The following is a 14658-nucleotide window of genomic DNA, read 5'->3' on the forward strand; positions in this document are numbered from 1 at the left end:
TTCAAGTTTAGCTATTGAACCTGAAAAACACTATTGCTTTGAATTGTTGCCCTTATGTAGTTTCATTTATTGCGTTTTTATTTTATTTATGCTTTTTTTTTAATTCAACATTTTTCAGCCAAGAAGCTATTTTTTCACATAGAAACAGTTTTTCGTATCAAAATTACAATGAATTACTAAGAATCAAAATTTATTAAAAGTGCATAGGGTTCTCATTTTCTGATAAAACTTGATTCAAGTTTTGAAGGCTAGCATTAGTTTTGCATGAAAAAAAGGTTTTGAAGGGAAAAAAAAGGTCAATATCACCATGATACTAATTGCAACTGATTCTGAACTCTGCATTTTTTTATTCAGAATGTCTTTTATATCGATCACTCAGTGCGATAATATTTAATGCGCTGAAGCAAATTTTGACCAATCGCGGAATTGGTTCTGTTCATATAACTTTTTTCTATTTATTTTTTAATTTTGATAATCATGGCAGTAAGATTGCATTTTTCTTCTTATGTGGAATTTTTAGTACTTGATATTAAGTGAGGTTTTTTTTTTCTTAGAAGATTAAGGAAAATATTAGCGTATGGAAAACGGCTGTTATTAATAATTGCTGTTTATTATTTTTGACAATCAAATCTTCTTAATCATATTTTTTTAAGAGAATTTATTTTAGAGCATTAAAATATTCACTATGTGTTTAAGAAATTTTTATGCATTAATGGAAGAATATACTTAATCAAGTTATTCACTTCTGCAATATTTACTATTTGCTTTGCAAGTTCTGTCCTGTACACCACTTCACTGTTTATTTTCTGATTTCACAATGCAGAACAAACTACAAGTCATTATGTGACTTTCTTTTTCTATTTCTAACTGTCATAGGGTCAATAAAGTTACCTTACAGTTTTTACAATGTATACTATTCAAAACTGTACATTTGAAAAGAAGTTGAAACTACCTTAGAAATCCAATTATCAGCAAAATTAAATTTTTTGAATGAATCTTCTACAAAAAAAATTTTTAATCTACTTTGTATGCTTGAAATTATTTTTGTGGTAGATAATGTTGAGTGTGTGACTCATTCTACTTCTACTACATGTTTGAAATTTGATGTCTTTAACTATTCTGTAAATTTAAGAAGAAAAAATATCTGTATTTTCCTGTTTGACTTTAAATAAAGTTTCAAATTTTAAAAACATAATAACTTGCTTGCCATAAAAACGCACACACATCCCCTTATTAACTAAAACAGTTTTACTAATATCTTAAGATTTATATTTAAATTTATCTTAATTTTACTATCGCAAAGTAACATATGCAATTATTTTTATTACATTTATTTAAGAAATTGTAGGGGCAAGAACTAAGTTTCAAACCTATGTTGAACATTTTTACGTTGCTTTTTTTAGACACTTGTTATTTATAATTTCATATGGCGGTTGCAGTGTGTGTCGTATTTCATGTATTGTTAAAAGTTTGTATTATGTGCATGAAAATATTTATTCTTTTTTTTTAGATTGGAGTCAATGCTTATTCATTTGCAATTACAAATAATGAGCATGTACTTTTTCATCCAGAGCTTAGACCATTGGTAACTTTTTTTCAATGCTACTTAATATCACTTGTTTATTAAAATGTTTTGAATAAATATCAACACTTATTTCTTAAATTAAATTCATTTCCTATAACTTTTCTAAATTTTAATGTAATTTCTTTTGTCTCATTGAATAATTTCTTCTATTACTTTAAAAGAAAATGTTGCGCAGAATTTTTCATTCATATCTTAAACAACTCGAATCATTTCTCAATCATCAATTTATTGATTTCAAATTTTTTAAATATATCACTTTTCAGCATCCTTCAAATTACTATTCTCTCCTTTCTTTGTTCTTTATTATTTTACGCATTAAGCAAACTGTGAATTTCCTCCTCATATTAGGCACTGTAATAATTATTATATTATAGGCACTAATCTAAATAGGAATGAGAGTTAAAATTTTTGAAGGACAAAAAAAACTTTTGTCTCTTATAGATTAGCTTTATATTTCCTATTTATTGTTTTTATGATTTATTTTCCGACCAATTTTTACTTTTTTTGAGATTTGACAATATAGATTCGAACTTGCATATATGTTATCTATATTAATTCCCTTAGTAGTCTTTTTTTTTTTTTAATTATTCTGGAATTAGATATGCTCATAATAAAACATATGATATGCGGTAGCAAAATAAGAAAATGGAACTCTTTAGTAACTTTTGATCTGAGTTTCGTGTACTACAACATGCCTGCCAAGTCTCCTGTTTTTTTAACGAAGGCTCCTGTATTTTATGACTATCTCCTTTTTACCCATATAGTTTTCCATATCCAAGTTTCTCCATATATGTTGGAGAAATTTTTTTTGTTGAAAAAATGGCGATAAAATATCCGCTGATATCAAAAAAAATTCTTAGTCCTCAACAGATGGTGCTATTGCCAGTAATGCAGTATGTTGAGTGTTAATAGTTAAAGTAATTATAAATCATGATTTAAAAAGATCTTTAGATTAAGATTTATTTGCTTATTTTTTACTTTGTTAAATGTAAGTGCTTATATAATTTCCAATTTTGACTTACATCATTATGCTTGATGTTTCAAAACTTTACTTGTAGCCTAAAAAAATGTCACTAGTAAAATCTCCGTTATTTTATTTCTCCAATGTTGGCAGGTATGCTACAATGCAATCTTAATGATTTGAGGAACTAACTTTAAATACGCCGAAATGCTTGTCAATTTCCTTAAAATTTAAATCAAACACACAAAAATATACTTTCTTTGATTAAACCATAACTTTTTACAGCTCATTGGAATTCTTGGCACTCAAAATATGGGGAAAGCTGAAATCTTGAAAAATGGTTTCAATGATTAAGAAAGGAGTGTGATTTAGAATTTGGTCCCTTAATATTAATTTGACGTTTTGAATATTTCACCATATCTCTGGAACTAATTAAGAAGTCAAAAACATTTTACACACATACACGTCGAGCTCTCGTTTATCCAAAGTAAAATCTACGTAAAACAAAATAATTAAGCGTCCATTGTACGAGAAGCATCTTAATAACCATTATTTTAGCAGTTTTGGAGAGAAAAAAAATAAGTAAAATACATTGCAATGCAATATGTAGATTTTATTGCAGTGCATATTATGTTTACTGTATTTCAGATAGTACTTTGTATAAAAATAATTTTACTAAAGAAAGTAATATAAACAATTTTTTTCTAATGAAGTAATTGAGAAATTAATTGCCTTAAAAATGTAATTGGTTCATTAGTACAGTTTTAGTATGCCAAGACCTTAATAATTTTTTTTTAATTGAAGCATTGGATTGAAATGCAATCTTTTGTACTATTCTGGGATGATATGAAATATTTTCTTATAGTTTCAAGAGTTACTTAAGCCATGATACAGAAATGTCGACCTAACAGAAGTTGAATTAGTTGACACAAATTCCGGTTTGTATGTAAGTTATTCTTTCCTATTTTTTGTTCTCTGTGTTAATATCCTTGAAAATTTCAATCTTATTAACATAGCCAACTCATATGATTATTTTTTGTCAAAACAAAGTTATAGTTTTAAGTAGCTTTATATAAATTACTCCCTCTGTTTTGAAATACATCAGTAGTCTTTCTCTTTTTTTTTTTTTTTTTTTGACAGTCTTAGTTTAATTGCTTAAATTTGCCGCAGTGTTTTGTCTTGTATTATTAAACTCCATATTCAGTCTGATCTTCTTTGTTAAAATTATTTTCTGGTTTGCAACTTCAATTTGACTTGTATTTAGGAATTTATAAAAACCCATAAAAATTTCAGAGTGAAGACGCAATAATGCTGTGAGTTATTGGAAAAAATTAAGAAAATTTTATACTAGCCAATGGATTTTCAACCGTAGCCATTTTTTTAAGCATGTTTATGTTTTTTTCAAAAAATGAAAATTTTAAGCAATTTAAAAAAGGTGTTGTTATTAATAATTTAAGTCATTTCCCAAAATATGGTAAACGCTGCAGTGTTCATATCTAAAATGAAGAAAAAATTTAAAAAATAAGGCTGCAATAAAGTAATTTTTAGAATATAAAAAAATATTCAGAATAATTTTATGTTTGTTAAAAAAAAAAATAATAACCTGCTTGCTAATGCACGCGGGTGCATTTTGGACGAAAAAGTGCCAATTCGGTTGCAACTGACAGGCAATTTTTTATTCACCATTTGTTGTATTTAGTCGCCTTGTATCCAGTGCTGGCCCTTAATTGTGACTTATATTTCTGTACATTTTTAACTTGTGTAATTCTGTAAAAATTTATGAAAAAGGACAAAAAAATTTATTTTCATGTTACATCTAAAGTTATTCTTCACTATCAAACTTGCTATTTTGAAATATTGACTTGAAACTCACCACTACTCACTCATTAAAGACTTTTTGTTTGAAAATCTTGTTTTGCATTGCTTGTAGAAGAAATTAGAGACTTTAATCCATAATTCAACTAATACTGGTAGTATTTTTCCTCAATAATCTAGCTGCTGAGAGTTAGGTGCTGTATACACATCGATTTTCTTTATTAGATGGTGTGTGTATATTTAATACTCTGCAGTTTAATATATAATTTAATAAATGGTATATTTATCTCTGGAAACAGTTTCCGTTTACTATAAATTGTGTCAGAAAACTGTGTGCTCAAACTGCTATAACTTTAAAAAAAACTCATTATCGAATATTTTAGTAATGGCATTATTTTTACCAAGGGTGTACAACAGTGCATAAATGTTCTGGAAAATTCCCTGACTTATCTGGTAATTTAAACTTATAAAATTTAGCAGAGGTTGGAAATTCTATTTCCATGAACATAATAAAACACTTTTATATGAGAATGTGTGTAATTATGGACATAGCATCAAAATTATTACATTTCCTATAAACCCTGAATATTTTAATTTATTACATTTTGTTTACATGGAATTTTCATTGAAGTAATCTAATCCTTATGATAGATTTGACAGTTATTAATTTGTAATGCTTGCAAATTTATTGCTTTTTGTATGTGTTCATAATCAATTGTTTATTTTTCTTTTTAACTGCAACTTGTATTTTTTATGTCTGTTCCAAGGAATTTGAAGATTAGTTGCTAATAGTAAGTATGAAATTTTATTTTATTTTAAAATTACTTTTAAAACTGGTTTCCGTTACTAATTAACTTTTTATGTTGTTTCAGATAAGAAAAAACATGGTAGACAGAAGAATAGGTTGGGGGGAAATGGCTGTAAAAATTCCAATTGAAGGCTTTGTAAGTAGTTCTCCTTAATTAATTGTCAATAAAATTTGGAATTTTTTATGACATCAAGTAACCAGAGAAGTTTTGCAACTTTTTTTTATGTCACTCAATTTTTTTTTAGTGTTGTATTCACTTAGTTTCGACATTTTCCCCAGTTTTTGTTGGTGTGCTCAAATTGTTTCCTCAGAAAAATGGAACTTATTTAATTTCAGAGAAACCCTTTTTGTTAGTTACCCTTTTCCTTTTAACAATGACTTAAGACTGGAAGGAATTTGAGATACCCTTGTGTAGTATTTATCATCTTTTATTATTCATCTTTTATGCAGCAATGTTATGTTTTATAAAGCAATAGAAGTTAAAACAATACTTTAAAAATGTTTAAATGGCCTTAGATCAGTATGCGTAAAGAGACATACAAAACTACTCCTGTGCAAAACTATTAGATGCCCAATCCTTATCTATACATCTGAAACTTAGACTCTCCCGAAGAAAGAAGCTTATGTTAACCATTTGTGGAAAAAAAACATCTTGCAAACCATTTTTGGCAAAGTCAAAGAGGCAGAGGCGTATCTAGAGAAAATGGCGCCTATGGCAATCCTCCCTATCGACGCCCTTCTTGAAATATTTTTATTATTTTCCATTGTTTAACACATATCTATTATATCTATACACACCAGCATATATATATATATATGTGTGTGTGTAATACAGTACTGAAGCGCGTTTGATTTGTTAGTTACCAAGGATTTGCTCGAAAATGGATATGCGCAAAGTGATATTATACTGGATAAGGTCATAATTAATAAAGTTGATATTCAATTATACAATTTTAATGATTTTAGAAAAATCGCATTTATTTAAGAGGGGAAAAAAAGAGAGAAAGAAACATGAATCGCCATTTTGCGCATATTTTTAGCCACAGAATTGCCCGAAATGCATTTGCACATGGTAGAAATTATATAAATTATCCAAGAAATTTTTAATAAACTTATTTATAATAACATACAATTAAATCAATGATTTCACATAGAATTTTATTACTTCAGTTGAGTATCCATTGTTTTTTATCAAATTTTTAAAGAGTTTGCCTATTTTTTTTTTGAGGGGGGAGGATAAATAAACATTACTTTATGTTCTATTTAATTCTATTCATTTAATTAAAAATGGTATTTAAGTAGATTAGAATTCTAAACATTAAAAGCATTTTAGAAACATTAGAATTCTAAAGTAATTAGTTTATTTATATTAAAATTAAAATCACTTCTTTGATCGTTTAAATCACCAAAGCAGATATTTTCTTCTTTTATGATACCCAAATCTAAAAAATTTAATTATTATTATCATCTTGATTACAAAGCAAGATTAATTTCTCCGGGTAAATGTTATTTAAAAAAAATTGTGTAACCTTGAAAATTAAAGATAGTTAAATTATCAATAAATCTAAACTGAAAACTAAACTTAGTGGCGCGACAGCCCATAGAGGAACAAAGCTAACTGTGCCCATCTCAGTTAACTTGACCTTGGGCTCTGGGGTACAGGAGCAGATGTTCTGGTTAGGTGGTCAGTCGAACGCAAAACCCCCAGTGTTTAGTTCCCGAGCATGCTTGGTACTCATTTATCGACCCACTGAAGGGATGAAAGGCTGAGCAATAAATTTAAAAACATGTTTAATATTAAGAGCATGATTTTTTTTCTTCATAATAGTGCCAAAATAAGTTAGCTAAGAGAGATAAAAAATTAGATCCTTGTGATAGTCCATCAATTTGAATAAAAATTCTATTCATTGTAAAGGTAGTTATTATAAGGACAAAAATTCATTAGAATTTTCCAATGATCAAAATCACAATGAAAGATATTTTTAAAATCATAGTAATAATTCAAAAAGACATCTTTTGGTTTAGAAAGGGGAAAAGATCCTGGAAATCAAAAGTCGCAATAGATTTTATTATCTTTAATATATTCTAAACTCGGATGATTATTAGTGATAATTCAGGAAATACCTTCTTTAATAATGCTGATAATAATTAATATTAAAGTAGTTAGAGAAAATGGAAACCACTATGTAAGCTTTTTTTTTTTTTTTTTTAAGGAAAATAAAACTTTTTTTAAAATCATATTGTAGACTTGCGACTATTCAAAAGAATTAAATATTTAATTAAAAGTTTGTGTATTTAAATTAAAAATTCTTCGCTTTAATTTTTGTTTGTTCATTTTATACATTCATTTTATAAGTCCGAAGGTGGTTGGATCCTATCAAGTAAATTAGAAAAAGAGTTACCTTTGATAATCCTATTATTAGTATCAGATAATCATGTACTATTAAAATTTTTATGGTTCGATAGAGAAAAGTTAAATCTTTTATTTCAATTTACGAAATATTACGATAAAATTGTAAATTACTTTATTTTTCTTTAAATCCATAGAAATAAGCTAAAAAATTAGTGCATACAATAATGTGAGCAATAAAATCGAATATAAAAACGTACTTCCCCTTAGTAAACATGTCATTCATTTTTCATCGAATTTAAGTTTTTGATCTTCAAAATTTTCCCTAGAAGCTTAGATTAGAAAAACAGGTCGAAACTCTGTGCATCGTAATGACACCCTCCTCCCCCCCCTAATATATTTCCTTTAAATTTTAGCTAAATGCAATATTAGTCTTATGTAAAGAAACAAAAATGTAACAATAGTACAATAATAACTGAAAACACATTTAGAAAATCAGCACTAATATTAAAATGTTAAAAACACATATTAATTTCTTTTGTTCATATTCGTCATACAATTTTCACATATTTCACAAAATAAAGAAAAAAATGAAATAGAGGATAGAAACTTAATTTCTAAGAAGAAATGTTCTGAATTAATATAATAAATACAAAATGTTTTACAATAATCTATGATAAAAAAAAAATTGCTAGTAGAATTACCTAAAAAAAAATATTATTTTGAGCGGGCATAGAATGTTTTTTAAAGGAAGGTAATGTAATATTATTATTAAATATTTTGAATAGTTCTGAGAAGTTTCTATAATTACGGTTTATTTAAAACAAACTAGGCTGTTATGTGACCAAATTACTACGTTAAACCTTAGTTAATAAAAATGTCGTTTCTTAAATTTTACACTCAAATGGCAATTAGGCGAAAATATAAAAAAAAAGATAGAGACGAAATGCATGTTTACAGAAAAAATTATTTAAAATTCATATGATCTAATTTAATCCAAACACATAGATCGACAAATACATAATTATTAATAAAGTAAATTTTGCCTTTGCCTTAGCTAAAAATTTAATGATGCACACACATTTTTCTAAAATTTAAATATCGTCTGGGGTGATAAGTAAGTTTAAAATTTTAAGCGGTTAAAAATTTACCCAATCGAGAATCTTTACATTAAAATGCAACTTCAGTTCACAAGCAACAAATAATTCATATTTAAAATAAAGGATTTAACCATTGATATTTTTTAGACAAAGCCATTATCCGAATAAATCTTTCCAAAATTAATTGAATTTAATTACTTTTAAGATGTTCTTTTTAAAAAAAAGCGAAATATAAATCTTTTGAATATTTTGAGGAGAGAGAGCTTTTTGAATTTTTATAAAAATGCATATGTTTCATAAATAAACAAGCTCGAATTTTTCGATAAAATGTTTATTATTATTTTTTACTTATTTTCTTAAAATAAAGGAAATCAATTAATGAAAAAAAAATGATTGTTGATATTGTGCTGCTTTAATAGATAGTTATAAAATACATATTATAGCCTCAATGATATTTTGTTTCCATTTTATTTTAAATCTAATGGACAAATATATAAATAAAGGACACTTTATATGAACCTTTATATTATTTATTTAAAACACTTTATATTATTTATTTAAAAACAATTTTTTCAAGTACAATTTATGACTACCAAAATAGGTCTATAGCAGGTAAAAGATTAAACAATTTTGTGTCTGAGATGCTTTGAAATTAAAAAAAATACAAAGTAAAGTCTTGATAAATTACACATATCTTTTTTTTCTCAATTTGTAAACAAAAGGATTATTTAAACTTGAGCTTAAGTTATTAATTTAAAATTAAAATTACGTGTGAATTTCTGTGACTTAAGAGCAAAAAAAAAATCAGTTTGAGCAAATAACAGATGCGTTCCTTAATCTATTCATTCAATAAATAAATACATTAAAAAATAAATAAATTAATTAAAAATAAATAAATTGAACTTTTATGAGTGTTTAAACCTAAAATCTATCTTTTAATGAATGAAAAGAAATCTATTTCTCGGTAGTCGGCACTCTTAACTGAGCCAATGTTACGCAATTTACACAAAAATATTTACTTATTGCAATAATTTTTCAGGAAACATGAAAAATTATGTTTCCAACATTTCAAATTTTAACATTCCTTTTCTTTTTCCCATTAAGTCATTGTTTTTAATAATAATAATACAATAACAAGCATTTAATTACACAAAGTTCACTTTTTAATACCAAAATATCATTGTGCATATTAAATGTTTTTTTTTAATAAAAATAATTATATACAAAAACAAAATATTATATTGTAGTAAACGCCCCTCTCAATCTACATATACAAAAATGGAAACTTGCTCTGCTCCGTGTAGAAAAATATTTTTTATTGAGAGCTAAAGTTATATTTATTGTATGATTCTTTGTTTATTTAATTTAAAACCATTTCCTCCCTCTACGTATAAATTATAAATAATTGAAAAAAATTATGTGAAACATAATTTTGTTCCAGGTGAGAATTATAAATTTCACCAGAATTATCTTAAATTCTGCATGGTTTCGTTTTTAACTACCACTCAATAAAATATTTTAAAGAAAGTGGAGCAGTTGGCATTGCTAGAAAAGAAAATATATCGATCGCTGCAAAATATAACGTGAAATAATAAAGTGAGCATGATGCATAAATAAGAAATGATTACTTACAATTTAATCCTTGATTATAAGAAAATCCTAACACTTCGTTTAAATTACACTTATGACTGTCTTTTTTTTCAGAAAAAAAGAATAGATGGGGTGCATTCATTGTTAAGTATTACCATTGGTTTAAGCAAGGCAGAGGCACCTCCTATTTTTAGTATTTAAATGTTTTGTGACAGTGATTCTCACCATGTGTGGCAAAACCTCCCTTTTTGGAAGGATTTACGCCAATTTACAGCAAGGGTTCTATTTGTATATTCAACAAATTCGAAAGCCGCTTTTCAAAGTGATTTTCACCCCTGATAAAATTTACGATCTACAAGCATTTAAGGGTATGATAATTGGGCTGAACTAGACAGGGACACTCCATGGTTTTCACATTTCTTTGCCCTCTGTCACCACCAAAGGGCTATTCTCTGCCTGCAGGTGTTCTATTCATCCCCAGATAATTGCCCTTTAACATCCTGGTAATGTGATATGAAGAGATGTTTATCTTGTCTTTTTGCTTATGGTACTGAAAAAATAAAGATTTATCTGAGGATCCCATCATTGGAGGTTTTTATTCTGCATTCTGGAGAGTTTTCTAAATGATTCTTTTCAATGTTTTATTTATTATTTTAAAATTTTTATTATTGTTGTGTATTTGTATGTATGTGAAATTTATTTTTTTAAAACAAACAAAATATCAAAATATTTTGAAAAAAAGAAAGAAACGTTGGTGTTGGTTGATTTTCCGCCTTTTTCAAATAATGCGCCCATGGCTCTCACCCCGCCTGCCATACCCTAGATACGCCACTGCAAAGAGGGCACTTTCTACAGAAATTTTCATAATTTATGAGGACATAGTTATAATAAAATTTGAACAATGAGATTTGTTGGGCACATTTGTTTTGATACAACTAGTCCAACTCATAAGATATTCTTACACAAACCAGTTGTTAGTAAAGCTAGAGGACATCCAAAACTTGAATGACTCAATCATTGGTATTTTAAAATAATCAGCATTTTGAACTAGTAAGATCTGGTGACAAGAAAAATGACACGGAGAAATCTTCTAGGGAAGACTATGTCCCACCCTGGGCTGTCGTGCCAATGATGATGATGTCATTAACTAAAACTTCTTATGGGGAAAATGTAGCCAGTCCAAGTGTATTGAAATTAGCTCAACTCAAACTAGTGAGCTCAAACTCACTTTTTGAGAGTAATCCCAAAATCTTTTGATTTGAGCAAAAGATTTGATAAGTAAAAACGCTGAGAATTTTTTAAAAGCTATTTATAAGGCCAATATTTACTGACATCTAGAATACATTATTTAAAATTAAATATTTTCAGGCCATGATATTAAAAATTTCTAAATTCTTAATGCTCTTTGCATATATTTTATACCAAATAACTTAACTAAACAGATTCTTGTATGTTTTTTTTTTTTTTTTTTGAGGGTAGAAAAAAAATATATTTAAATTTTATAGGAAGTTCTCCATTAGTTTCTGAAAGCTTTTTCTTGTTTTGTTATAATGCTGGTATCGGGGTTTGGTTGAGCCTGTCTCGTCTGTAATGCATGCAAGTAATGTTATTTGCAATTCGCCTCATCTAAACGAAACTAAAGTTTTCTAGTTGCTTAGCAATTTCTAAGAAACTGTTTACATTTTATTCTGTCACAGATTTACTTGCTGGAGAAAAAAAATTAAAGTAAATTAAAATTTTTTGTGAACATGAATTTTTTTATTAAAATATTATTCATAACCATATTTAATTATTAAAAAAGAATTTATCAAGATAATAATGATAACAAATAACGTATTATTTTTCCCAATAGATTTCATAAATTAAATTTTTGCATTCTTTTAATTTGAGATAATGAAGTGATCTAATATGATCTTAGAATTATCTTGCTATTTAGCAATCGATTAAGATTTTAATATAATTCATTTTTATGAATTTTTCTTACCTTTATTACTGCTTTTGTTTATTATACAAATAATTTTGCTGTTTCCTTGGGTTTTTTACTTTGTTACTTATTTTAATGTTCTTTTTTTTTTATCTGGAGCAGAAAAGAATTGTTACTCGGAATAATTCTTACTACTATGGACCTATTGATGACACTCCTTTTTCGTAAGTGTTTGAGTCTTCCTTCATATTGTCTCCAGAAATAGTTATTGTCTAGTTTCTATATTGTTATGTTTCTCATATTTTATTATTGTTTATTTTCCTTTAAACTCTTCTATAGTAAAGTTAGCATGCTTCCCTTTATGATATTTTCTTCAAAAGTATTTTATTGTAATCATGATTATAGTATAAGAAATAGTGTAGAATGGCAAAGCAATTCTCCTGGGTAGAGAGCTGGAGCCAGATCACTCCTAAGCTTTATTTTCCTTGGAGCTGTAGCCCTAAATTTCCCCCATTGTGCTAATGCTATCACACCACCCCCACCCACCCCGTTTCAACCTTCTGGCCACTGCCTAATTTTCTTAAATTACTTTTCCCATTGTGCCTAGTACCTACCATTTAACTGTAAAGGTAAACCTTAACAAGCTCAAATACCTGGATCGACGCATATTCCATTGTCGATCGTGCTCGAAGTAAGATTTAGCTTAGACTTAAATTTATGCAGCCTAATTCATTTGGATAAGTTAATCACTTTTACATATAATAAGAAATAGATTTATTATAGAGCGTGCGTAGAGGGGAGCAGATGCTTCATCTGAGGTTCCCTCTGTCACAATGGAATTTGTGAACATTCCAGTGTCTCTTCCAAAATAATTATAAAAATTGAGAGAATTGTTTTTAAATAAAGTAAGTTCCCTTTGAACGAATCTATTCTCCTTCATCTCCACACATGCAGGGATAGTCTCAACATGGAAGTGGGAATTGACCACTGGTCGATCCTAGTGTGATGTTTTTTATGATGCGGCCCCCTGTCTTGGGATTTTACAGCCAACAGTGGCTTCCTTGCTACTGCTCCTTTTTGTTAGAATCAAAGCAGTGACAACTCTATCATACTCATGCATCAATGTTTTAGAAATTTCATCGTGTCCTACAAACATTCAAGAGACCTCCTGCATTGTAACTACATTGTCTGTTACCCAAGTTGTGGTAGAAAAGCTATTCTTGTAATTTAATGATTTAAGATCAGTTCTAAATGAAAGTTTATTAGATTCAATTATTTTCTTAAGAATGAACAACTATCTGAACTGGGAATTATATTAAATTTATATTAAGTGTGAGCTGATGATTACGTTATTTTTTATTTATTTACTTATTTTGTTTCTCTTTGTAATAAAAGTTTCAAATCTGAAATTAAAAATCACATATAAATATATATTAAAATTGTTGGAGCCTTAGCGAAGCCAAAGCATTAAAAAAATTTCTGTTATGAGTCCCTTTCCTAGCGATTGATGAGTGTTAGAAAACAGGAGGCAGAGTCTTTTACTATATCTGATCCCCCTATATCTATACTAAAAGTTCCATTCAATGTACACTTCACAATTTTTTTACTCATTTACTGTAATGAAAAGTTTTATTACATTCAATTTCAGAATATCTCTAGACTTTGTAAGGTCTTAGGCACAACATTTAGCAGGTCCTGAAGTGTTCTCTTTCTCTGCTGTCCCTAAGAAAATAAATCATTTAGGACCCAAGATTTTTGCCAATATTATCAAAATAAATATGGATATTTTTCTTTTTCAAATTCCAGTCCTTAAAACTAACAGCATTTTATTGTAACATTTATCATACATTTTATCGTAGCATAACATTTTATCAACTTTTATTCTTCAAATTTCGTCATTCTCTCTCATAGAAGTATGGAATTTTGTCTACAAGGGTTTGTTCAAATAATTATGTAAAGATATAGAAATAAAAATTTTCTAATTCTATAATTTTAACTGAGAGTTAAAGCTTAACTTCCTGGAATATGCAGGATAGATGTTTATTCCTGATATTTGAGCACCCAAAAATTTTGATTTTCTACATTACTTTATTTCTGGAAAAAAAGAAAAAAAAAATTCATTATTGATATTAGCAATTGTGAAAGTTAATAACAAAATGCTAGTGGTCCATGAAAATTATTTAAAATAAATATGAAAAATTCTATTACCAAATGGAAAAAACAAAATAGAAAAATTTGTTTTGAATTCTTAACTTCTATTTTGTTGCCATCTGTTTCGATTCTTTCATGCTGAAAATTTAAGTTTTCTATATTACTGTTATTACTTATCAAAGTGTTGACAAAACATTTTTATTTTATTGTATCTTATAGATTAACTGTTTCTTTGCCTGAACCTTATGGCCATTATAGAGTAATCGGAAAAGTTGAGGTGAGAAGAAAAGAAGAAGATTGTAAGTGTTACTTTTTGTCACCAAAATTATATTTTATTATGTAATTTTTCAATATTTGAAAGCATTTTGATTTTA

At 27.4% G+C, this 14658-nt stretch overlaps 1 pseudogene across 1 annotated transcript in view; it reads left to right on the forward strand.

Moving 5' to 3' along the window:
- Window positions 1-14658, forward strand: part of LOC147808302 (voltage-dependent calcium channel subunit alpha-2/delta-4-like) — a 50803-nt pseudogene that overhangs the window by 17953 nt on the left and 18192 nt on the right. The window contains exons 14-19 of the transcript XR_015434963.1: window positions 1511-1585; window positions 3412-3492; window positions 5129-5152; window positions 5234-5305; window positions 12296-12357; window positions 14504-14583. The product of XR_015434963.1 is annotated as a voltage-dependent calcium channel subunit alpha-2/delta-4-like (transcript). The remainder of the gene's footprint in view (window positions 1-1510; window positions 1586-3411; window positions 3493-5128; window positions 5153-5233; window positions 5306-12295; window positions 12358-14503; window positions 14584-14658) is intronic.

The sequence above is a fragment of the Parasteatoda tepidariorum genome, chromosome 6 (assembly GCF_982258835.1).
Source record: "Parasteatoda tepidariorum strain Cologne lab strain chromosome 6, Ptep-v5.0, whole genome shotgun sequence".
NCBI lineage: Eukaryota > Metazoa > Arthropoda > Arachnida > Araneae > Theridiidae > Parasteatoda > Parasteatoda tepidariorum.